Here is a 27,418-nt window from a genome sequence, read left to right on the forward strand (position 1 = left end):
CGGCTACTTCTAGTGTGTTTGGATAGGTTCAGAGTTGCGGTCAGTCCAGTTTGCCACCTCCCTAGAGCTTGTCCTATGTTTGTTACTTAGCTGGAGTAATTTGTGATCCTCAACCACTAAGGATCATAACAATACTCCCTTACTGCTGCTAGCACCTTGTTAGGCCATCTAGGACACTTAGGACAATTGATCAAGAAGTGGTCAGACTGGCCACAGTAGAAACATAGACTTTCACGAAGGCGATGCTCCCGGCGCTCATTGATCTCGCACCTCTGAATGGAATCAATTTACATGGGCACCTCCTCCACCTCCCGAGATGTTTTACCTGCAGGTTCTTTGGAAGGAAGGGAAAAGTTAGAAATACGGTTATATGCAGCAAAATTCTCCTGCCTACGCTCAGTAAGGCGAATGTCAATGCGCACACAATGCTGTATAAATGTGTCTAGCTCTTGTGGTGACTCAGAGCGAGCTTGTTCATCTTTTACAATACTAGACAGACCCCTCTTAAAAATTAGGCAATTGTGCATAACTGTCCCAATTGGTATCTACCGCTAATCTCCTGAATTCAGTAGCATACTCAATAACAGAACGTTTAGCCTGGCGTAATAACAATAAAGCAGACTCAGAAGCTGCACGGCGATTAGGATCATCAAACATTAATGCCATAGCGGCCAAAAAATCATCCAAGTTATTTAACCGTGGGTCACGAGACTCAATCATCGGATATGCCCAGGCGAGCGCTCCTGCGATCAGCAGCATTATTACACACAATACTTTGGATCTATCATTAGGAAAATGATCAGGATGCACATCAAAATATAGCATACATTGATTCACAAAGCCACAAAATTTGTCGCGATCACCGTTAAATCTGAATGGGGGAAGCTTAGGTGGGCTAGCTGGTGGCGGTTGCCCAGAGGGTAAAGTTGCTTGTGCAGCTATTTGCGTGCTTATGTCCTGAAAAGCCCGTCCATACTGGGACTCTATGCCAGCAAGTTTGTTTTCCTGGGCTGCCATGCGGGTGCTTAAGTCCTGCAAAGTCTGTCCAAACACTTGTTGATTGTGTATAAAGCTTCCAAACTTCTTTTGCAGACCTTCCACATCTTTCTGCAGTGATCTAATTATGGAAAACACCTGCTCTAATCTGCTCTCTGCAGTCATTGTTCCAGCAGTCTCCTCTTTTGTGGCTAGAGTATCCTGTAATAATTATAGGGGATAACTCAGGAGACTCTTTGCGTGGAACAAGACAACTACAGGACACAGTTTTATAAGTGGTAAAGTCTATATTATCACACGGTGATTCAAACAGGTGCAGAGAGAAACTCAAGTCCACAACACTTGGAGTAAATATTAAATGTAGCTTAGCAGTCTATAGGAAGCTTCAGAGGAAAATGCAATCACGCAGAAAGTCTATGAAGCACAATTATTCTTGAGGATACTTGACACGAATAAGTCCTTGTTTTAGTCCAAACACACATAGCTATGTTTATAAGGTAGTTCAAATAATATCTTAGCACAACCAGGGAGGCCTGGGTATTAGTCTCAGGGTTTTGCAGAGCAGCAACAGCTTTCATGTCCAGCAAATGCAGATGGAAGGTAAACACAAGCAGCAGATGAAGGAGGATTACTGGAAACTGGGGTATGCAGCAGGAACTCAGAGCAGAGTAGTAGGATCACCACACAGGTTCACAGGAGCAGGTATATAGCCAGGGAGTAATCAGAGGTCAGGAGCTGGATGCAAGGCAGAATACTCTAGCACAGACTGACGGCTGGGGTGGAGATTTATAGCAGGAAGTGCACATTAGACCAAAGACGCCATATTGGAAAAGGGCAGTAATGCACAAAAGGTAATAAAAAATGTCCTGACAGCAATTTTGAGCAAGGGGGCTGTGATGGCACTGTTTTTTTGAGTCCAAAAAGGACACCACATTGGGAAATAGGGCAGGACATTACATAGGGCCTAATTCTTACCTCGGCCTCCTGCAGTCTGTCCTGTACCTGCCACTAGATTACCAGGGTGAACGTGCTCTGAACTGTTATAGCCCATGCAATTTAGGACAAGGGGGCTGTGATGGCACTATTTTATTCAGTCCAAAAAAAACACCACATTAGGGAATTGAGCATGACATTACATTGGGCCTACTTCTTAACTCCATCTCTGGCAATCTGTCCTGTACCTGCCACTAGATCACCAGGGTGAACGTGCTCTGTACTGTTATAGGCCATTGGATTTTGGGCAAAGGGGCTATGATGGCACTATTTTATTCAGTCCAAAAATGACACAACATTGGGGAATTGGGCATGACATTACATCGTTCCTACTTCTTAGCTTGGTCTCCTGCAATCTGTCCTTTACTTGCCACTAGACCACCAGGGTAAACGTGGTCTGTACTGTTATAGGCCAGTGAATTTTGGACAAGGGAGCTGTGATGGCACTATTTTATTCAGTCCAAAAAGGACAACACATTATGGAATTGTGCATGACATTACATTGGGCCTACTTCTTAACTGAGTCTCCTGCAATCTATCCTGTACCTGCCTCTAGATCACCAGGGTGAACGTGCTCTGTACTATTATAGGCCAGTGAATTTTGGGCAAGGGAGCTGTGATGGCACTATTTTATTCAGTCCAAAAAGGACAACACATTGTGGAATTGTGCATGACATTACACTGGGCCTACTTCATAACTAAGTCTCCTGCAATCTGTCCTGTACCTGCCTCTAGATCACCAGTATGAACGTGCTCTGTACGGTTTTAAGCCATTGAATTTTGGGCAAGGGGGCTGTGATGGCACTATTTTATTCAGTCCAAAAGGACACCACATTAGGGAATTGGGCATGACATTACCTTGGGCCTACTTCTTAACGCGGTCTCCAGCAATCTGTCCTATATCTGTAACTAGATCACCAGGGTGAGCGTGCTCTGCACTGTTATATGCCAGTGACTTTTGGGCAATGGGGCTGTGATGGCACTATTTTATTCAGTCCAAAAAGGACTCCATCATGGAATTGGGCATGATATTATATTGGGCCTACTTCTTAACTCAGTCTCCTGCAATCTGTCCTTAACCTGCCACTACATAACCTGGGTGAACGGGGTCTGTACTGTTATAGGCCAGTGAATTTTGGGAAAGTGGGCTGTGAAGGCACTATTGTAAAGAGTCCAAAAAGGACACCACATGTGGAATTGGGCATGACAATACATTTGGCCTACTTCTTAACTCGGTCTACTGCAATATGTCCTGTAAATGCTACTAGATGTACAGGGTGAACGTTCTCTGCACTGTTATAGGTCAGTGAATTTTGGGCAAGGGGGCTGTGGTGATACTATTTTATCCAGTCCAAAAAGAACACCACATTGGGGAATTGGGCATGATATTATATTGGGCCTACTTCTTAACTCGGTCTCCTGCAATCTGTCCTATACCTGCCAGTAGATCACCAGGGTGAACATGGTCCATAGTGTTATAGGCCTGAGATTTTGGGGCAAGGGGGCTGTGATGGCACTATTTTATTCTGTCTAGAAAGGACACCACATTCGGGAATTGGGCATGACATTAAATTCGGCCTACTTCTTAACTCGGTCTCCTGCAATCTGTCCTTTTTCTGCCACTGACATCACCAGGGTGAACGTGGTCTGTACTGAAATAGGCAAGTGAATTTTGGGCAAGGGGGCTGTGATGGCACTATTTTATTCAGTCCTAAAAGGACTCCACATTGGGGAATTGGGCATGACATTACATTGGGCCTACATCTTAACTCGGTGTCCTGCAATCTGTCCTTTACCTGCCATTAGGTCACCAGGTTGAACGTGCTCTGTACTGTTATAGGCCAGTGAATTTTGGGCAAGAGGGCTGTGAAGGCACTATTTTATTTGTAAGACATCAGCCGCACTCACACTGTAGATTTTCTGATGCAAAAGTAAGTAAATTTATTCACCATAGCATAGCCAAAACAAGCGTTTGCTAAGGTAGCAAAACAACAAAGGTTGTAGAGGTAATGTTTCGACCCTGTAGTGGGCCTTTGTCAAACCTCACTTGTTGTAGAGTGATAAGGAGAAAGACACCGCACTCGGAGAAACCGAGGCACATCACCACAGGGATCTCTATGCCCCGGACCCGCAGCACAGATTGGGACTGTATCCCCCCCTTCAGACTTGGCATAATATCCCATATACTACCATTAGCTCTGCTTAGTAGCCTGTATGCAAAACTTTCTCCTACCGTGGTTTCTCTGAGAGTGGTGTCCTTCTCCTTATCATTCTACAACAGGGGAGGTTTGACAAAGGCCCACTACGGGGTCAAAACGTTGCTTCAACAACCCTTGTTGTTTTGCTACCTCAACAAACACTTGTTTTGGCTTTACTGTGGTGAATAAATTTACTTATTTTTTCATCAGAAAATCTACAGTGTGAGTGCGGCTGTTGTCTTACAAATATATATGGCCTAACTGGAGCATATCCAGGTTCAGCCTGCACCCGTGCCCCTTCCCTATCAGTGTGCACACCATTCTACCTCAACTAAGGCACTATTTTAATCAGTCCAAAAAGGACACCACATCGGGGAATTGGGCATGACATTTCATTGGGCCTACTTCTTAACTCGGTCTCCTGCAATCTGTCCTGTACCTGTCACTAGATCACCAGGGTGAATGTGCTCTGTACTGTTATAGGCCAGTGAATTTTGAGCAAGGGGGCTGTGATGGCACTATTTTATTTGCTAAATTCTCCTGTAAATAAAACTGCAAAGAAGGAACCATCATGCCATTAAAAAATACGAGTGGATTTTCATGGGCCTATCCAGTATGTGAGTTCCAAGGTATAATGGGGTGCATATGACTGACTATGCAGCAGCGCTGGCCTTGCTGCCAATGTGTAAAACAAAGGAGTACGGGAGTACAAAATGCATATTGTGAAGTGGATTTTCATGGGCCCAGCCAGTATATGGGTGTTAGGGCTAGCGGAACGCACCAAATGAATATAGAGATTTTATTATAATAGATGCGTTCGCTGCCCGGGGTCCACCGTGCAGGCGAACCTGCTGCTAGCAAACGGCGGAACTATATGGCGGTATGAGCTAACTCTGTTACTTCACAGAGTAGCCGTGAACTCAAAGCACTGCGCCCTGTTAGACTTCACAGAGGCACAGGCTAACCACCCAAACGAGAGCAGTCAGTGGTCATGCACGCACACAAAACTCCTAGCCAGAGGTGCCAGCGTTCTAGGGGCTTTTCTCAGCCAGGTCCCTGAATACACACACACACAAACTCCTCACTGGAGGTGCCAGCATTCTAGGGGTTTATTTCAGCTGGGTCCCTGAACACAATCATACATGACCACACTGGCGCAAAGTACATAACGTAGAACAATACTAGCGCATGGCCGTGCGGCCATGCGAGCCTTAAATAGCTGCAGCATGTACAGGACCTTAAGTTAGAAGGACCAATGAGAGGCTGCCACAGAGCGTGAGCACCTACAGGGCCTTCCTGAAGGACCAATGGCCTTAGCTGCAGTGTCTGATCATGTGACCCTCGATCTCCACTGAGAGATCTTACTCTGGGCATGCTCAGAACGAGAAAAGCAGGACTTAGTCCCAGAAGCATCTGCTCGCCGCTGTCCAGCACTGACTCCAATGGCAGAAGCAGGAACAGCAGCAGTAACTCTCTGTACAGAGTCAGACTGAGCGAGACGCTGGGACCGATGTCTCCGCTGAGCAGGCTCCACTTCGGCAGGAGAAGAATGGGAGACCGCAGCGGAGATGGCCTGAGATTCCCCCTGTGCAGAGGCGGGAACTCGACCCCTAACAGTGGGTTCCAGGGCGTAATGGGGTGCATATGACTATGTAGCAGGGCTTGCTTCCCTGCCAATGTGTAAAACAAAGGAGTTTTGGAGTACAAAATGCATATTGCGAAGTGGATTTCCAGGGGCCCATCCAGTATGTGGGTTCCAAGGCTTATTGGGGTGCATATGAATTGGTAGCAGGGCAGGCCTTGAATTCAATGCAAAACTTTTTCAGGAGGCCCTCCTGGACATCTTATGAATGGGGTATTGTGGTGCATTGTAATTCTTGGCAGCCCATCCACTCACAGCCTAGGCTGCAACAGTTTAGGAGACCCACCATTTCATAATGGCCCTTTAAGAAGATTAATGCCACCTGATGCACCAGTAAAAATAGGCTCTGTGAATTTAAGAGTCCCTCCTTCATAAGTGAAACAAGATGGGTCTGCTTATGTGTCACACACACCACATGGCCAGCTAGGGTTATTAAATGTTACAATGACATTTCCCAATGAATGCATTTGTAGTGGTTGAAAGCTATGTTAAAGTTGAAAAACGCTTCAAAAACGCTGCATCTGAACTAAGCCTAAGTGGGGGAGGAAATTTTTGGTCTGGGGTTAAATATTTGGCCTTACAGGCAAGTCTTTAACCTGCAAAGGATGTACCTTGACATATTTCCAAGCAAAACCCGTTTTGGTTTCATTTTCATGTGTTTTTTGTGGCACTGGGAAAAATGGCATGAATCTCGGAAAAAAATGATTAAAGCTGTGAACTAGGAGTCAGGAATGCTTCCAGGGGTGATCCCCATGATGTCCCTGTGTCATTTGAGCAGTGTTTCCATCATTTTCGGACATTTTTAGACCTTAAAAGGACCCCCGGGGGGATCGCGGTAAAAATACTCGGGTCTCCCATAGACTTACATTGGGCTTGTTGTTCTGGCCGAGTACCCGAGTATTCCAATTTGCTCGACCCAAGCAACGAGCACCCGAGCATTTCAGTGCTCGCCCATCACTAGTAGGCAGTGTTTACAAATGTGTAAAAGATATAATAAAATGAGACAATTATGTATATACAGATGATTACAAAATAAAAAGGGATTAAAAGAAGAAACTAGACTTACAGTTCTTTCATATCATGGCTGACCATGCGGCTGGGGGGAGGAGAGCATATGTCCCAATGCATCACAGATGTGAATGTCAGCTAGCTTCCTGGACTAAGACGGAAGAAAAATGAGTTCCCACTCACTTATACCCTCTGTTAATGACCTCACTGAGTGGGTGGAGCTATGGGATGCACTCCCATTTCCAAAGGACTGAAAACCTACTAACATCTTATTAATTTTCTTATCTCGGGCTGAGAAGCAAGCAGAAGGATGGCACAATTACCATTTTTTCTCAGCAGGAAAGTGGCGTTCATTTAAGTCCAAACACAGCTTGGCTGTGTGCCTCAGTTAAGCAGTAATCCACTACTTGGATTCTGCCAGTCCCTGAGCTTAGAAAATTTACTGGAGTATGGTTCTGCCGGTGCCCATTCAAATGGTATGTTTCGTGTTTCTATGGCTCTTCGGCACCGTTATATTTCAATCCTAAATTAACCCTGTACTAGGACAAAGGAAACACAAGTTTCAGAGCTTTTTTTTTCTTTCAGTTTTCCCTGCTGCAAGCAGGAGGAAGGGATATTCCTGAGGTGGGTGAAACGAGTGGTTTAGAATTACATGCAGGCAAGTGAAAAGAAGAGCTTTTGGGCAGTGTGAAAAGAGGGGGAGTCAGAAAGCCCACAGCGTGTGTCTGGAAAGCCATAGAACCTTCTAGAAGTAAACTCTGAATATGGCATATTTACGTTATTGTGACAGCGGCATTTCAGGGCTACATTGCCCTTTTTTTGCTGTTTCTTACCCTGGTTCAATAGACTGCTTTGAGGTGAAAAATTTCAAAATACAGGCCACATATTGATCCATCTGTTATCTCCGTCAAACACCAGATCTATCTGTGGGCTACAAATTGTGGATTTCAGGGCTGAATTGCCTGTTTTTGCTCTGTCTTACCCTAGTTCAATAGACTACTTTGGGGTAAAAAATTTTAAAATACAGGCCACATGTTGAACCATCTAGTATCACCATCTACTGCTAGATCTATCTGTGGGCTACAAATTGTGTCATTTCAGGGCTACATTGCCATGTTTTTGCTGTGTCTTACCCTAGTTCAATAGACCAGTTTGGGGTAAAAAATTCCAATATACAAGCCACATATTGAACCGTCTGGTATCTCCGTCAAACACCAGATCTATCTGTGGGCTACAAATTGTGGCATTTCAGAGCTACATTGCCTTTTTTTTGCTGTGTCTTACACTAGTTCAAAAGACTACTTTGGGGTTAAAAATTTCAAAATACAGGCCACATATTGAACCATCTGGTATCTCTGTCAAATTCCAGTTCTATCTGTGGGCTACAAATTGTGGCATTTCAGGGCTACATTACCCTTTTTTACTGTGTCTTACCCTAGTTGAATATACTACTTTGTGGTAAAAAAAAATTAAAAATACAGGCCACATATTGAACAGTCTGGTATCTCCGACAAACGCCTCCTCTATCTGTGGGCTAAAAATGGTGGCGTTTGATGGCTCCTTTGAACTGGTTTTCCTGTGTCTTACCCTAGTTATTAACAACATTTAAAAAAAAAATACCTACCTTCCAGAGAATTAAAACTGTGGTTTTTACGCACATTGATCACAAATAAGTTTGCTCAAAACTCAGCCATTTGTAGTGAATGTGTAAAATATTTGAGTTGTCCATTTAAAATGGGCAAAGCGTGGCAAGGGATGGGGAAGTGGACGTGATGCCGATGGTGCATGCAGAGACTGAGGCTGTGGGCAAGCTGAAAGTGGGCCACAACAAACATTCACATCTTCTCGCTCAACCTTCGTGTCCCAATTACAAGGGGACCGCAGCACACCACTGTTGAACTCAGAGCAGTGTCAAAAGGTTGTTGGTTGGATAACGGATAATGCTTCCAGTCACTTTGCAACCACCACGTCTTCCACATGGTCAAGTCTTAGTAGCCGTGAGTCTGCACTGAATATTACTCACCCTGATCCTCCATCCTCCCACCATGCCGAGTGCCTAGAGACAACTGATCCCACACTTGGAGACTCCGAAGAGCTGTTCACTTTTCCATTTATAGATTTAGGATCGCATGTAGCGATGTCCAAATATTTGAGCAGCCATGGTCACAATAAGGCAACGGTGAGAAAAGTGTCACAAGAGGTGGACAATGATGAGACACAATTACTAGAAAGTCAGGAGGAGAACCAGGGTGCAGATGAGGTGGTGGATGATATAGTAACTGACCCAACCTGGCAGGAGGACATGCAAAACAAGGACAGCAGCACACATGGGGAAGGAGGCATAGCACCCCAACAGGAAGGAAGAAACAGTGTGGTGGCCACAGACAGAAGGTATGCATCCGTTCCCCGGAACACCAACATGACAGAAGTTGCTAGTCCAACAGTTAGGTTTTCTCGAGCCTGGTTGTTTTTCAAAGACTCTGTCGATAACCGCAAACAGGCCATTTGCACCACCTGCCATGCCCGCATCAGCAGGTCTAGCAAAACTATCAGCCTGACCACCACCAGAATGATCAAGTACATGGCAGCAAAGCACCCAACTTTGTGGGCCAAACCCCAGGCTCCAGGAACAGTGTCTGTGGGTGACACCACTGCTTCTTCCACTGTTTTGCATGCAAGCCAGTCCCCTGTCCACAGTGCATGAGAAGATGCCTCATGCCCTGCACCTGTCATTGCCCACAGTCAACTAGCACCATTATCAAGCACGTCCATGTCCTTGTCCCGGTGCAGCCTTCAGTTGTCCATACTCCAGTCATTGGAACGCAAGCAGCAATACGCAGTCAATGCCCCACAGGACACAGTACTAAATTCACACATTTCTACTCTGCTTGAGCTCGAAATGTTGCCTTTTAGGCTCATGGAGACGGAAGCTTTCCACAACCTGATGGTGGAGGCAGTCACAAGGTACTCGGTCCCCAGTCGCCACTTTTTCCCCGGTGTGCTGTACCGCCATTACACCAGCATGTGTCCCACAACATTACCCATGCCCTCAAAAATGCTGTTAATTGGAAAGTCCACTTAACCATGGACACATGGACAAGTGCTTGAGGGCAGGGATGTTACATCTCACTGATGGAACACTTGGTTAACATAGTGGAAACTGGGACCCAGTCAGACCTTGGGATGCAACACTTCCTCCCGATGCCGAGGATTACGGGCTCTACATCAATCAGGGTTGCCCCCACAGTACACAGCTCCTGCACCTCCTCCTCTTCAGCCTCTATTTCTGAAATGAGTGCATCAGTCACAAGCTGTAAGCACTGCAGCACTGCCTCAGCCAAGCTGCAACAGGCTGTGCTGAAGCTAATCTGCTTAGGTGACAAAACGCACAATGCTGAAGAGTTGTGGAAACTCTGAAAGAGCAGGCTGATTTGTGGCTGACACCGCTGAACCTACAGCCAGGCATGGTTGTGTGTGACAATGGCCGGAAGCTGGTGGCATCTCTGAGGTGAGCTCACACATGTACCATGCCTGGCCCATGTGCTTAACCTCAATTTCAGCTTCAGCCACACTTGTCGTGCTTCAGCAGCATTTGCAGCTTCCTGTTCAGAGACTGGTGTGTGATGTCCCCACACATTGGAACTCTACACTGCATATGTGGGAAGGGGGGGCAATTGTTGACTACCAGCATCAACAAGGCCATCGTTATTCAGTTCAGACTCCACATATAAGACCTCAGGAGTGGACATGGATGACAGACATATGTACGATCCTACAAAATTTTGAGGACTCCACCAACATGGTGAGCTGCGATGATGCCATAATTAGCATCACCATCCCGCTTCTCTGCATTCTGAAAAGCTCCCTGGTCACAATGAAAGAGGATGCATTGCAGGCGGAGCACTAGGACTTGGAGAAAGGAACCATACAGGGTGATTACACACAGCCCAACCTCATGTCGTCCCAACGTGAATTAGTAGACAATGAGACAATGAGGAAGAGGAGGAGGAGGAAGAACAGTAGCTACTTTCATGAGCTATAGACAGTACTACAAGCATAACTGGCATACCGTCTGTTCAGTGTCGATGGCCTGAGGACAGCATGGTCAGTCGTCCTGTTGGTGAGGACATGGAAGTCTTGCCGACTAGCACTCTGGCATGCATGGTTGACTTTATGTTGTGCTGCCTTACCCATGACCCTTGCATTATGAAAATTTTCAGTGACACTCATTACTGGTTGGTGACACTTCTAGACCCACGCTACAAGGAGAACTTTCGATCTCTTCTTCTAGAAACAGACAGGTCTACAAAAATGGTGCAGTACCAGAGGGCCCTTGTTGCGGAATTACTAAAAAAGTTCCCAACTGAGAATGATGGCAGCATACGTCATAGTTAGTGTTGAGCGATACCGTCCGATACTTGAAAGTATCGGTATCGGAAAGTATCGGCCGATACCGGCAAAGTATCGGATCCAATCCGATACCGATACCCGATACCAATACAAGTCAATGGGACTCAAGTATCGGACGGTATTCCTGATGGTTCCCAGGGTCTGAAGGAGAGGAAACTCTCCTTCAGGCCCTGGGAACCATATTAATGTGTAAAATAAAGAATTAAAATAAAAAATATCGCTATACTCACCTCTCCGACGCAGCCGGGACCTCAGCGAGGGAACCGGCAGCGTTGTTTGTTTAAAATTCGCGCTTTTACTTGGTTACGTGAAGTCCCGGCTTGTGATTGGTCAGGGCGGCCATGTTGCCGGGACGCGGACCAATCACAGCAAGCCGTGACGAAATTACGTCACGGCTTGCTGTGATTGGTCCGCGTCCCGGCAACATGGCCGCCATTAACCAATCACAAGCCGTGACGTCACGGGAGGCTGGACATGCGCGTATTTTGAAAAGCGCGCGTGTCCAGCCTCCAGTGACGTCCCGGCTTGTGATTGGTTAATGGCGGCCATGTTGCCGGGACGTCACTGGAGGCTGGACACGCGCGCTTTTCAAAATACGCGCATGTCCAGCCTCCCGTGACGTCCCGGCTTGTGATTGGTTAATGGCGGCCATGTTGCCGGGACGTCACTGGAGGCTGGACACGCGCGCTTTTCAAAATACGCGCATGTCCAGCCTCCCGTGACGTCCCGGCTTGTGATTGGTTAATGGCGGCCATGTTGCCGGGACGTCACTGGAGGCTGGACACGCGCGCTTTTCAAAATGCGCGCATGTCCAGCCTCCCGTGACGTCCGGCTTGTGATTGGTTAATGGCGGCCATGTTGCCGGGACGTCACTGGAGGCTGGACACGCGCGCTTTTCAAAATACGCGCATGTCCAGCCTCCCGTGACGTCCCGGCTTGTGATTGGTTAATGGCGGCCATGTTGCCGGGACGTCACTGGAGGCTGGACACGCGCGCTTTTCAAAATACGCGCATGTCCAGTCTCCCGTGACGTCACGGCTTGTGATTGGTTAATGGCGGCCATGTTGCCGGGACGCGGACCAATCACAGCAAGCCGTGACGTAATTTCGTCACGGCTTGCTGTGATTGGTCCGCGTCCCGGCAACATGGCCGCCCTGACCAATCACAAGCCGGGACTTCACGTAACCAAGTAAAAGCGCGAAATTTAAACAAACAACGCTGCCGGTTCCCTCGCTGAGGTCCCGGCTGCGTCGGACAGGTGAGTATAGCGATATTTTTTATTTTAATTCTCTTTTTTACACATTATTACATTAATGTTGTTGCGATACCCGATACCCGATACCACAAAAGTATCGGATCTCGGTATCGGAAATTCCGATACAGCAAGTATCGGCCGATACCCGATACTTGCAGTATCGGAATGCTCAACACTAGTCATAGTTCGTTGGACAACCAAGGAGTACAGGTGAGAGAGACACAACTCCTATTGAGCAGAGGCAGGGAAACACTGACAAAGTTCTGGGAGAGTTTTCTCAGACCCTCCCATCACCCTGGCACAGAGGCAAGTGGTACTGTCGCAAGGAACGCAATGTATTGGAAGATATTGAGGGAGTACCTTGCTGACTGTACCACCATCCTCCGTGATTCCTCTGTGCCTTTTATTAATTGGGTATCCAAGCTGGACACATGACATGAACTGGCTCTGTATGCCTTGGAGGTCCTGGCCTGCCCTGCCACTAGCGTATTGTCACAGTGGGTTTTTAGTGCCGCTGGTAGAATTATAACTGATAAGTGCATCCGCCTGTCAACTGAAAATGCTGACAGTCTGAATCTTATGAAAATTAACAAGGGCTGGATTGGGCCAGACTTCTCTACACCAATGAATGATAACAGCAAAACATAACCTCCAATACAGTATCTTTTTTTACAGAGGTGTATTCCCTTGCACCTCTTTACCCCCACACATGGGAATACCCTTCCTGATTTGGGCTATTTGGTGTTTTCCTCCTCCTCCACCACCACTAGAACATCAGGGTCAACATGTTCTGTGATGCAACAGTCACTCTAATTTTTGGCAAGGGTGTTTATGATGCCCGTAAATATATATTTTTTTTAAAAAAAGGTACCCCCCAGGCGGAAATGTTTGTCAGCCCTTACACTTAGTGTATGGATATTACAAGTATAGTAGACCCGCTCTTTTAAATTGGGAATAGATTCTTAGGAGGACATCCTCCACTTCTCTTCAGACACCACCACTAGAATACGAGGGTGAACGTATTCCGTGATGCAAAAGTCACTTCAATTTTTCGCAAGTGTGTTTATGATGCCTGTAACTAATTAAATAACAAAAGGGTACCCCTAGGGTGAAATGTGTGTCAGCCCTTGCACCTAGAGTATGGGCATTACAAGTATAGGAAACCCGCTCATTTATAATAGGAACATTTTTTTTATTAGTCCCTCCTCCACATCTCTTGCACAGGGCATTGGAGTGCTTCCTTATTTTTTGCAGGCCTTGCATTCACTGCATAGGCAAACACTATGGGAGACCCTCTTCCTAATAATGGGAACATTGTTTTCAAGAGGCCCACCTCTACGTCTTTTCCAAGGCTTATTGGGGGGTGTGTTACTTTGGTGCAGGGCAGGCCTTGCATTTAATGCATAAGCAAACAGTATGGCAGTAACAAATTCATAATAATGGGAACTTTAATTTCATGTAGCCATCCAGTACATGGGCTCAAATGCTTTTTGGGGTTTGTGTGACTTTGATGCAGTGTGGCAGTACCAAATGAAAAAAATGTGAACTTTGGTTTCATGGGGCCATTCAGTACGTGGGCTCAAAGGCTTATTGGGGTGTGTATAACTATGGTGCATGGCAGGCCTTGCATTCAATGAATAAGCAAACATTATGGCAGTAACAAAGTCATAAAAATGGGAACTTTGGTTTCATGTGGCCATTCAGTACGTGTGGCTCAAAGGCTTATTAGGGTGCTTGTTGCTTTGGTGCAGGGCAGGCCTTACATTCAATGCATATGCTAACAGTATGGCAGTACCAAGTTCCCAATAATGGGAACTTTGGTTTCATGTGGCCATCCAGGACGTCTGCTCAATGGGTTGTTGTGGTGCGTGTAACTTATTGCAGGGCAGGCCTTGTATTCAATGCAAAAGCAAACAGTATGGCAGTAACAAATTCATAAAAATTGGAACTTTGGTTTCATGTGACCATCCAGTACATGGGCTCAAAGGCTTATTGGGGTGCATGTTACTTTGGTGCTGGGTTGGCCTTGCATTCAATGCATACGCATACAGTATGACAGTAACAAATTCAAAATATTGGGATCTTTGGTTTCTTGTGGCCATCCAGGATGTCTGTTCAGTGGGTTGTTGGGGTGCGTGCAACTTTGGTGCAGATCAGGCCTTGCATTTCGTACATAATCAAACAGTATGGCAGTAACAAATTCCTAAGTTGCCCACTGACAAAGACATGAACAGTCTATAATGTTAAAGGTAGGTTAATTTTAACATTTAGAGATAGAATTTCAAAAATAATATCCAGAAAACCACATTGTATAAATTATATATATTTATTTTCATTTTGCAGTGAGAAATAAGTATTTGATCCACCAACCAACCATTAAGAGTTCTGGCTCCTACAGACCAGTCAGATGCTCCTCAGGCTACTTTCACACTAGCGTTGTTCGGCGGACGTCGCAATGTGTCGTTTTGTAAAAAAACGCATCCTGCAAAATCTCCCGCAGGATGCATTTTTTTCCCATAGACTTGTATTGGCGACGCATTGCGACGGATTGTCACACGTTCGCTTACATCGTGCAACGGATGCGTCGGAATTTGGCGGTCCATCGTCTGGAAAAAACATAGATTGTAACGTTTCTTGTCTGCATCGGGAAAACGTGTTGCGACGCATCCTGCGGCATGTGTCGTTCGCTAGAATGGAAGCCTATGGACGCAGGATCCGTCGTGACACGTCGTATGACGGAACGCAGCGCTGCAATACATTTTTTTACACTGAGTATGCTCAGAATCAAGATTTTGTAGCAAATTCACCAAACACCCCCAAAACCTGGCCTGGGTCGTCACCCCCACATATGCCAGCAAGACTCCTGCCAGCAAGACTCCAGCCAGCATAGAGCCAGCATACAGCCAGCATACAGCCAGCCAGTTACTATAAACCTAGGCAGAGGCCTGATTGTGCTGCCAGAAGCCAGCATCAAGCTGCAGCCTTCCCACCAGTGTGAGTACTGCCATTTTTGTGTGCGTCTGTGTGCATGTGTGTGCATGTCTGTGTGTGCGTGTGCATGTGTTTGTGTCTGTATGACGTACTGAATACAGCCAGAGCTAAACCTGAATACAGCCAGAGGCCTGACACTGTGAAGCCAGCCAGCGTCCAGCTCCAGCCTGAGGCCTGCCACTGTGAAGCCAGCCAGTGTCCAGCTCCAGCCTCAGGCCTGCCAGCATCCAGACAGTGTGTGTCCTGCCATTTTTGTGTGCATCTGTGGGTGCATGCATGTGTGTGTGTGTGCGCATGTCTGTGTGCGGCTTTGTGGTTTTGTCCGCCTGTGTGCTTTTGTGCATCTGTGTGTGTTTGCATAAGCCTGCGTGCTTTTGTGTGTGTGCATCTGTGTGTGTTTGCGTACGGCTGTGTGCTTTTCTGTGTATGCGTGCGTTATGCCTGCGCCTGTATGCTTTTGTGTGTGTGCATTCTTTGTGCATGCGCTTGTGTGCTTTCGTGCATGCGTCTGGGTGATTGCGGGTGCATGCGCCCGTGCGACTGGGTGTGTGCACGTGCATTTTTTTTAATGTGATGTATTTACCAAGTAGTGTGGTCTGTGCAGCATGTGGTTTCAGTGTGTGAGCATGTGTCTTGCGTGTGTGTTTTGGGTCTTTTCTGTCAATTTTTTTTTTTTTTTTAACCTTTCCAGTTGATGTACTAGTATTTAAAATAAAGAGCATTGTAGCTCCTAATTGTGATGGTAAAAAAAAAAGAAAATTAAAAAAGAATTAATAAACATTTTCTTAAAAATGTCCGTAGTATCATTTCACAAAGGTAAATTTTAACCTGGTGTATGTACAAATGGCCACACATGCAATACTTTTAGTTGGTTTAGGGTGTATTGTTTAAGATAAAAGGTAATCAAAAATGTGTAAAAGGTTAATTTAATTTTTTGAATTTATTTTTAAAGGGATCTTTTCAAATCACATATGTGATCAATACATTTTCAAATAGTGTGTAGGCATTTAAATTTAACAAGAGGGTATTTTTATTTTTTATTTTTTGGGGGTTGGGGGACATGGTTTTACAGCTTGCACATACTCTTGAAGTAGGGAATCCAGCTCAGACTGGTGTGCCTTGGGTATATTTTTGGGGGGTTTATTTGTCAAAACCTTTGCTGTTGGCCTGCATGAACATTGCTCAGATCATTTCAGCAGGGTGGTTATTAAATCTTTTACTTTAGCTAGTTTGGGGGGTGGTTGTAATAATAAATTCTTTATACTTGCAGAGCCACCAGGGACCACAGCCGCTGCCACCAGGGACCACAGCCGCTGCCATCAGGGACCTCAGCCACAGCCACCAGGGACCACAGCCGCCTTTAGACAAAAGGCCCCAGTGACCACAGCTGCTTTGCTGATGTAAGTATTAAAGACCCTAAAGCTTCAATTTCAATGTGTATAGTAGATTACAAGGGTTTTTATACTTGCAGAGCCACCAGGGACCACAGCCGCGGCCACCAGGGACCACAGCTGCAGCCACCAGGGACCACAGCCGCTGCCACCAGGGACCACAGCCGCAGCCACCAGGGACCACAGCCGCCTTACCGGTCGAAAGGCAATCCAGTATGTCTTCTTCTGAGAGGCCTCCTCCACAGCGGCAGTGTGTTGAGGTAAATTTTAATTTTTTAAGTTTTTGGTGCTATAGTTAAATATGCGGTGAATCACTACATGCATTAATTATGTTTTCACAGGAAGCTGAAGCAGCCGAGGGACTCTCAGAAGGAGACGAGAGGGGTGGAGAAATCCAAGGAGCGGGCGCACAGAGTGTAAGTTGTGCCGAAACAGTCACTTCACACATCACAGTGCACTAGTGTTGAGCGATACCATCGGATACTTGAAAGTATCGGTATCGGATAGTATCGGCCGATACCCGAAAAGTATCGGATATCGCCGATACCGATACGCGATACCAATACAAGTCAATGGGACACCAAGTATTGGAAGGTATCCTGTATGGTTCCCAGGGTCTGAAGGAGAGGAAACTCTCCTTCAGGCCCTGGGATCGATATTAATGTGTAAAATAAAGAATAAAAATAAAAAATATTGATATACTCACCTCTCCGACGCAGCCTGGACCTTACCGATGTAACCGGCAGCTTCCGTTCCTAAGAATGAGCGCTTGAAAGACCTTAGATGATGTCGCGGCCTGTGATTGGTCGCGTGAGCGGTCACGTGACCGCCACGCGACCAATCACAAGCCGCGACATCATCTAAGGACTTTCAAGCGCTCATTCTTAAGAACGGAAGCTGCCGGTTACATCGGTAAGGTCCAGGCTGCGTCGGAGAGGTGAGTATATCAATATTTTTTATTTTTATTCTTTATTTTACACATTATTATCGATCCCGATACCGATTCCCGATATCACAAAAGTATCGGATCTCGGTATCGGAATTCCGATACAGCAAATATCGGCCGATACCCGATACTTGCGGTATCGGAATGCTCAACACTACAGTGCACCCAACGCATACAAAACATCATACATCACAATACACATACAACATATGCCAACATCCAACCTAATTCTTATTCTTTTTTTTAGTCTGCTGCACATTCTGGCCAATGCCATGAGGATCCTCCCAGCCGCTCCCAGAGTCAGCGTAATCGCCGCCGCGGTCATCCAGCACTGTTTGGTTTTTTTTTTCTTTAATTTTTTCTCTTGGTAGTTGTGTGTTTCAGTGTATTAATTTTATTTTTTTTTTCTTTTCAAAGTCTTCACAGCGTGCTCCCGACTTAGATGTAGAGGACATCGGGATCGATGTGGACCACCTCATCGAGGAGGTCCGCAAGCAGGAGCCGCTGTGGAATATGGCTGACTGCAGGCATGCTGATACATCTGTGACCTGTCAGCTCTGGGAGGAAGTGTGCCGAAACGTTTTGCCGAGGTGGGAGGACCTTCAGCCAAGGCAGCAGACTCAAGAATGTAAGTATTCACTTTTCAGTAATGTTTTGAGCTGAACAGAATGTGTTGTAATTAACACTTGCTTTTATTCTTGTCTTTACAGGTGAAAGGGTTAGGAAGCGGTGGCGGTCACTCAGGGATCGCTTCAAGAGGGAGTTTAACGAGGAGATGCAGGCTCCGAGTGGCTCAGCATGACGGAGAAGGACTCGGTATAAGTATGGCCGGGCCCTGTCCTTCCTCCGGGAAACAATGCTGAGTAGAACGTAAGTATTCAACAGCCCATTGAATAATTCACCATGTTTACCTGTGTAACTTGTTTGGTTTCAGGCAGGGCTTTTCTGCTATCAATATATTAATTGTTTTTTTTTTCTTATTTCACAGCACCATCTGTAGCCATCGGGAGCCTGCATCTACCTTGTATCCCTCTGGAGCGATCTCTCAGGAGTCCGCCACCGAGGGCCACGTCGGTAGACCCCACCCCTCTGATCCTTCGTCTGCCCCTTCTGGTACCTCTGCCCATCCAGCTCTTTCAACATTTTGGGAGACCAAGTGGCTGCTGGGTTCAACATGGTGCAAACACGCATGAATGAACACAGCAGTCACTTGGATAGGCTGCATTCAGATGCAAGTCAAGCTCCAAGCAACCTTTTTTTTCAATCCATGCTCAGGAGCATGGGAAAGCTTACTCTTGACCAGCAGATGCGGGTAATGCACGCCTGCCATGCTGCTCTAGTGCAGGTCATGACCGAACCCCAAATAACTCCCACACCTCCTCACACAGCCACTACAACTTTCCCAGCCCTGTCCCAATTCCCAGCCCAGTCCCAATTCCCAGCCCAGGCCCAATTCCCAGCCCAGGCCCAATACCAAACCCAGGTCCAATTCTCACCCCAGGCTCAATGCCCAACCCAATCCCAATTACCATCCCAGCCCCAAATCCCAATGTCTTCCCCAATGTTTTCTTCATTGTCCAACTTTCCTTCCCCATTTAGTATTCTACCTACCCCAACACCACCACCCCTGCTCAGCCTCCTGTTGTTTCCCCCCCTTCCACTACACCCCAACCCAGTAGGCTTTCCCCATCTATCGACGTGGTCCAACCTTCCAGCCCTTCCGCTAGTATTTCTACCCCACACTTCACAGACTTGTAAAAATTGTTATGTTTTATACAAAAAAAAAAAAATTAAAAAATAAATAAGTTTACAAAAAAAAATAATATGTACCAAAAAACAAAAAAGGTTTACCAAAAAATAAATGGTTTTCCAAAAAAAAAGTTTGCCAACAAAAAACAAAAAGTTTACCAAAAAAAGGGTTTACCAAAATTTAAAAGAAAAAAAAAAGTATGACAAAAGTTTATTACATTGTAATATGTAAAATAAAATTTGTTTTTGTTTAAAAATAATGTTTTTGTGAAGTGCCTTCATTTAAGTATGCTAAGTAGAAAGATTACACACCACACGTTAGAAGGTATAAAATTTGGTTTATTACAAAAAATATACCACACTTTTGGAAACTAATAAATAAAAGTTGGTGTCAATAGCAAAACTTTGTACAGAAACATAAATCACCGAGACATGAAAGAAAGATGTCACACAATGTTCTCTTGCCATGGAACCCTGCCCACAGGTGACACAAAATACTCTGCAGAGTGGTCCCTCATTCTGGCAACAGAACCAGTGGAACGAATAGAGCTGCTGTGGTAATCCCACAAGGTTGTCTCCGATTCCTCATCATCCATGGAAATAGGCTCCTTGGAAAGAACAAAGTTATGCAGCACCACACAGGCCTTGACAACCTCATCCACTGTTTGTGTGTGCAGTCTTATGGCAGTTAGCAGCACTCGCCACTTTGCAGTTAGAATGCCAAACGCACACTCCATGACTCGTCTAGCTCTTGTCAAGCGATAATTGAATATCCTTTTTGTTCGAGTCAAGTCTCTGCTTGCATACGGTTTGAGAAGGTGTGTTGACAACTGGAAAGCCTCATCACCAACACAAACATATGACATAGGTGGTCCAGTTGTTCCCGGGAGTGGTCTTGCTGGCGGAAAATCATAGCTATCTCCAAACAGACAACGGCCCATCGGCGACGTTTTGAAAACATGCGAGTCGTTGGACCAGCCATAGGCTCCAATGTCCACAGCCAGAAATTTACAGTTTGCATCTTCTATGGCCATGAGTACTATTGAAAAGTACTTCTTGTAATTGTAGTACTCTGAGCCAGATCCTGCAGGTTTGGCAATTCGGATGTGTTTCCCATCTATGGCACCCAAGCAGTTTGTGAAATGGCACATTTTCTCAAAATGTTCCACACTCTGCAGCCAGTTGTCCCTTGTCGGTTGTGGAATGTACTCCTGGTGCAAGGTATCCCATATAGCCAGGCAGGTCACTTTGACTATTATGGAAATAGTTGATATTCCCAGGCGGAACTGGAAATGTAGTGAAGTTAGGGATTCCCCTGTAGCCAGAAATCTGTGAAAACCAAAGAAAAATGTTAGTAAAAATTGCAAAGACCAACAGAACATTTTTAAGCAATGTACGCAAATATTACATTTTTTTTAATTGTTTTGATAAATGGCACTGCAGAACTTTTTATTCTGTTGAAGTGCACATTAAAAACAGCATTTTTACATCTGTTCATTCCTATTATGGAGCAGGTGTTAAAAAATGTGGAATGGCCCCAAACAATAGAAAAAAACAACATGCTGCAGAAAATGCAATGCAGTGTTTCAGCGCAGTATTTTCTGCAGCATGTTCACTGCTGATGTGGTTATCCATAGGTTAAAACATGTTTACATGGCCTAAAATATGAACAATGATGTATAAAAAAAAAAGTTGGCTTACCGCAGTGTCACCATCAGCCGCTCCGCCGGTGAGATGGAAAACCTCATGCATGTGTCCTGCCTTCGGATCACCTCCCCAACTTGTTCCAGCAAAAAATCAAAGTGTTCCTGCCTCATCCAAACATAATTAAAAAATGTATCCGGGTTCTGCCGCAACTCCATGTAGACCGTTGAATAGACGCCCCGGGTCACCCGCAGTGCATTTATGGGATGTATCCATAGTCGCTCCCAACAACATCGCTGTAGAAACATCCTCCGCCTTGCTGCTGCCTACTTCTCCCGAACTATTATATCCAGCCGATTGGTCTCAAAAATCACATCAGTAACTACGTTCGCAATCCTCAAAAGCACTTGCTCCATCTCTGCCACTTTCTCAAACCCTTTCAAAGATGGGCTATAAAAACAGTCAATACATAGTTTTCCCTATTTCCCAGTAGCCAATCACATTAGGAGACTCCCATTTTTAGGCATGGAAAACGGATCCGTCATAAAAACTTATGAAACGGATGGTAAAAACAGACACAACGAATGCAACGGATCCAGTTTTCTGACTGAACCGTCCAGCGGATCCACGATGGATCCATCGAAATACTGTATGCGTTGCATCCGTTTTTCATTATTTTTGACGCATCCGTCGATACGTCGCGCCGACGCATTGCAACGTGCGTCGAACGACGCTAGTGTGAAAGTAGCCTAACTCATTACCTGCATTAAAGACAGCTGTCATACATAGTCAATTTTATAAATGACTCTTGTGCACAGACTCAATTAATCAGTCAGACTCTAACCTCTACAACATGGTCAAAACCAAACAGCTTTATAAGGATGTCAGGGACAAGATCATAGACCTGCTGGAATGGCTACAAAACCATAAGTAAGACACAGGGTGCAAAGGAGACAACTGTTGGTGCAATAGTAAGAAAATGGAAGAAATACAAAATTACTGTCAATCGACATCGATCTGGGGCACCATGCAAAATTTCACCTTGTGGGGTATCCTTGATCATAAGGGAGGTGAGAGATTGTTACGGTTAGCGGAACGCACCGAATATATATATGAAGTAGTAGGTGCGTTCGCAACCCGGGGTCCACCGTGCAGGAGACAAACCTGCTGCTAGTAAAAGGCGGTACTATATGGCAATATAAGCGAACTCTGATAATTCACAGATTCGCTAGGAAAAGAACGCTGTGCCCTGTTAACCTCACAGAGGAACACAGCTACCTAATAGAGCCAACAGTGGTCATGCAGTCAGCCAAGCACACACGCAGCTACTCTCCGGTGGAGCCAGAATTCTGATGGCTATACGCCAGCCCTGAATCCACATACACAAAAACTCCTCACCGGAGGTGCCGGTATTCTAGGGGCTTATTTCAGCCAATCCCTGGCCACATGCAAACATGACCACACTGGTGCTGAGATCATTACATAGGTTAACATAAATTGATACAAGCGCATGGCCGAGCGGCCATGCAAACCTTTTATAGCTTTAGCATTTAAGGACCTTCCTGGTGGTCCAATAGGAACTGTCTCAGGACCTGCACATGTGACCCCCGACCTCCAATGGGAGGTCATCCCGTGGGCATGGGAAAAGCAGGACTAAGTCCCAGAAGGATCTGCTCGCTGCTGATCAGCGCTGGCTACAAAGGCAGAGCCTGGAAGAACAGTAGTAACCAGTTGCCCAGTGTAAGCCTGAGATAGATGCTGGGACCGACGTCTCCGCTGAGCAGGCTCCACTGCAGCTGGAGAAGAATGGGAGACCACAGCGGAGATGGTTTGAGATTCCCCCTGTGCAGAGGTGGGAACTCGACACCAAACAGAGATCAGCCTAAAACTACACGGGGGAACTTGTTAATTATCTCAAAGCAGCTGGGACCACAGTCACCAAGAAAACCATTGGTAACACATTACGCTGTAAAGGTTTAAAATCCTGCACTGCCCGCAAGGTCCCCCTGCTCAAGAAGGCACATGTGCAGGCCCAACTGAAGTTTGCCAATGAACACCTGGATGATTCTGTGAGTGATTGGGAGAAGGTTCTGTGGTCAGATGGGACAAAAATTGAGCTCTTTGGCATTAATTTAACTCGCTGTGTTTGGAGAAAGAGAAATTTTGTCTATCACCCAAAGAACACCATCCCCACTGTCAAGCATGGAGGTGGAAGCATTATGTTTTGGGGGTGTTTCTTGCTAAGGGCACAGGACTACTTCACTACATCTATGGGAGAATGGATGGAGCCATGTACTGTAAAACCCTGAGTGACAACCTCCTTCCCTCTGCCAGGACATTAAAAATCAGTCGTGGCTGGGTTCTCCAACAAGATAATGACCCAAAATATACAGTCAAGGCAACAAAGGAGTGGCTGAAAAAGAAGCACATTAAGGTCATGGAGTGGCCTAGCCAGTCTCCAAACCTTAATCCCATAGAAAACTTATGGAGGGAGTTGAAGCTCTGAGTTTCCAAGCAACAGCCTCAAAATCTTAATGATTTAGAGATGATCTGCAAAGAGGAGTGGACCAAAATTTCTCCTGACATGTGCGTAAACCTCATCATCAACCACAAAAAACGTCTAAATCCCTACAAAGCAACGGAAGCATATGCCAAAAATAGAAAAAAAGCAATATCTCTTATTAAACATCCATTATTACAATACATTTAAAAGAGATAAAAAATAAATAAAGGGGATACAATACAAAGTAGCTGCACACACCATGCCTGCACTCCAAGCAGAATTAATATCAAATATAATAGTACAGAGATTATAATAAATAAGAAAAATGATAATTACTTACCGGTAATTTGATTTTCCAGATCCATGACGGCACCTAACATGAGAGATGGTCCCAGCCCCCAGGAACAGGAAACCTGCATAGGAGATAAAAGATGGGGGCGGCACCTCTCTCCTCAGTTTGTTGACAGTGTATGTAAGGTAACAGCTTCATTAGTTCATGTTTAATGTAATATCACATTTATCTCCATGACTGCTAAAAGGTGTAGTTATATTTCCCCATCAACTTTTTATCATCTGTATATGCTTATCTTATATATACACTTTTTTTTAATTTTTTTTAATTTATTTATTTTTTTTGTGTGTGTCACACTCAACCATCACCAAGATAGGGCGGGAATTAATAAGGTGCCGTCATAGATCTGGAAAATCAAATTACCGGTAAGTAATTATCATTTTTTCCCATCCCCATGAAGGCACCTAACATGAGAGGAGAAAATAGAAGAAGACTCCTAGGGTGGGACAGCAGCTCCCTTTCCTCCCAAAGGCAAGACTTGAAAGCCCCAAGTTTAACCTATAGTGGCGAAAAAAGGTAGAGGGTGAAGACCATACTGCCGCATTACAAATTTGTTCCATCGACGCGTTTGCCCTCTCCGCCCAGGATGTGGCGATAGATCTTGTGGAGTGTGCTGTCACCCCTAGTGGAGGGCATTGCCCCGCAGATGAGTAAGAAAGTGCAATAGCCATGCGGAGCCAGCGTACAATAGTAGATTTTGTGGCTTTTTTACCCCTGTTTGCTCCCTGAAAGGAAACAAAAAGGGCTGAAGACTGACACCATAATTGTCAACTCCAGATATTGGATTAGGCAATGTCTAACATCAAGGCAATGAAAGGTTTGTTCTCCCTGGGATTTTGGATTGGAGCAAAATGAGGGTAAAACTATCTCCTGGTCCCTATGGAATTTTGAATTGACCTTTGGTAAGAAGGCCGGGTCAGTTTTGATTATTACCCTGTCCTCCAGGATTGTAGTGTATGGAGGATCAATAGAGATAGCCTGAATCTCGCTAATGCGAGGGGCCGTAGTCAGGGCAACCAGGAGAACCGTTTTTAGGGTTAGAGATTTTTCAGATATCGGCGTCATTGCTGTTTGGGGTTTGTTTTCTGAGGAGGCTTATTAAAGAGATATCCCCTTTCTCTCCTCTCCCCCCAGGGCTTCCCACGTGTAGACTTATCTCCTGGCCTACCATGTCCTGTTTTTCCTGCACCCCGAAAGGAACGCCGGTTATCATTCCACCGCCGTCTTGAGAAGGGGGGAGGTGGGAAGTGTTTTTTCTTATCCGCAGCCTTCTCTAGAATCTCATCTAGTGCCTTCCCAAACAGATATTGGTCCTCACAAGGGACTGCACACAATTTGACTTTAGACTGAAAGTCCGCCGACCAATTTTTTAGCCATAATGCCCTTTTACCAGATTTGGAGAGGGCACATGCACGGGCAGAAAATCGCAATGGCGGCATCTGCCAGGAATCCTGCCGCATTTTGAAGTGAGGGTATTACCTCTAAGAGTCTCTCCTTGGACATTTGTCCCTTATTTGCTCACTCAATTCCTCTAACTAGGGTTGAGCGACTTTTCATTTTTTGAGATCGAGTCGGGTTTCACGAAGCACGACTTTCTCAAAAGTCGGGTCGAGTGAAATCGGCCGATCTTATTGAAAAGTCGGGGTCGGGGATCGGCCAAAACACGAAACCCAATGCAATTCAATGGGGAAGCATACTTTTTTAATATTTGCTTCAGTGCGATAATGTTGAAAAGCCGGTAATTCAATTGTCGGCTTTTTATTTCTCCTGCCTAAACCCGACATGATATGAGACATGGTTTACATACAGTAAACCATGTCATATCCCCCTTTTTTTTGCATATTCCACACTACTAATGTTAGTAGTGTGTATGTGCAAAATTTCGGCGCTGTAGCTATTAAATTTAAGGGTTAAATCGCGGAAAAAATTGGCGTGGGCTCCCGCACAATTTTCTCCACCAGAGTGGTAAAGCCAGTGACTGAGGACAGATATTAATAGCCAGGAGAGGGTCCATGGTTATTGGCCCCCCCATGGCTAAAAACATCTGCCCCCAGCCACCTCAGAAAAGGCACATCTGGAAGATGCGCCTATTCTGGCACTTGGCCACTCTCTTCCCACTCCCGTGTAGCGGTGGGATATGGGGTAATGAAGGGTTAATGCCACCTTGCTATTGTAAGGTGACATTAAGCCAGATTAATAATGGAGAGGCGTCAATTCTGACACCTATCCATTATTAATCCAATTGTATGAAAGGGTTAAAAAACAAACACACACATGATTAAAAAGTATTTTAATGAAATAAACACACAGGTTGTTTTAATATTGTATTGCTCTCTCAATCCACCTGAAGACCCTCTCTTGGAAAAATAATAAACCAACAATATACATACCCTCTGATGAACTGTCACGTCCCATGAGGTAAATCCATTTGAAGGGGTTAAAATAGTTTACAGGCAGGAGCTCTGCTATAATGCAGCTGTGCTCGTGCCTGTAAACCCTGGCGAATGAAGGAAATGTAGGTCAATGACCTATAGTTACCATCAGTCAAGGTGATGCGCCCCCTGGTGGATGTCCTCATATGACGTCAAGCGTGGGAAAAAGTTCCCAGGCTGCAGTTCATGAGGACATCCACCAGGGGGCGCATCACCGCGACTGAAGGTAACTATAGGTCATTGACCTACATTTCCTTCATTCGCCGGGGTTTACAGGCACGAGCACAACTTAGGAGCTTTTTGCCACTTTTCACGGATTTCTTCCTCAAATGGATATTTGCGCTTAAGGGCCTGAGGAACTGACATTTTTTTATTTGCTTTTTTCCACTCTTTTTAAATTAAGTTTAACACATTTTCGTGAAAGGGAAAAACTTTGCGTTTTTTCCCTTCTAAGTTGCTAAACATAGAATCTTGGGTTGTTCTATGTTCTTTTGGCGTTTCAACCCCCAATGTTGCTCTAACTAGTTTAAGTAGTTTCCCTACATCCTCAGATAGTACATACGGCTGACCATACTCTTCATCTGAAGAGTCTAAATCAGAGTCATCATCAGGTGGCAATTCCCCTGGTTCGCCTTCTGACTCCACATCAGGAGGTTTGGCAGTTTTAGGAGGTGGATTTTCGGAGCTATGTAACCCATGCGGTTTCATTTGCTCCTTTACTGTGATTTTAACTTCATCCCTAACGATGGCTTTTATATTTTGGAGTAATGATGAAGACTCCTCGGCCACAGTCTGTTGTACACATAAGCAACAGATCCATTTGTCATGAGCTTTAGGGAGAGCTTTATCACAGAGTGAGCAGACTTTGTTTTTCTGCTTGGCCGTAACTTTCCTCCCCTGCACAATAT

Source organism: Ranitomeya variabilis, chromosome 1 (genome assembly GCF_051348905.1).
Source record: "Ranitomeya variabilis isolate aRanVar5 chromosome 1, aRanVar5.hap1, whole genome shotgun sequence".
In the NCBI taxonomy this organism is placed as follows: Eukaryota; Metazoa; Chordata; class Amphibia; order Anura; family Dendrobatidae; genus Ranitomeya; species Ranitomeya variabilis.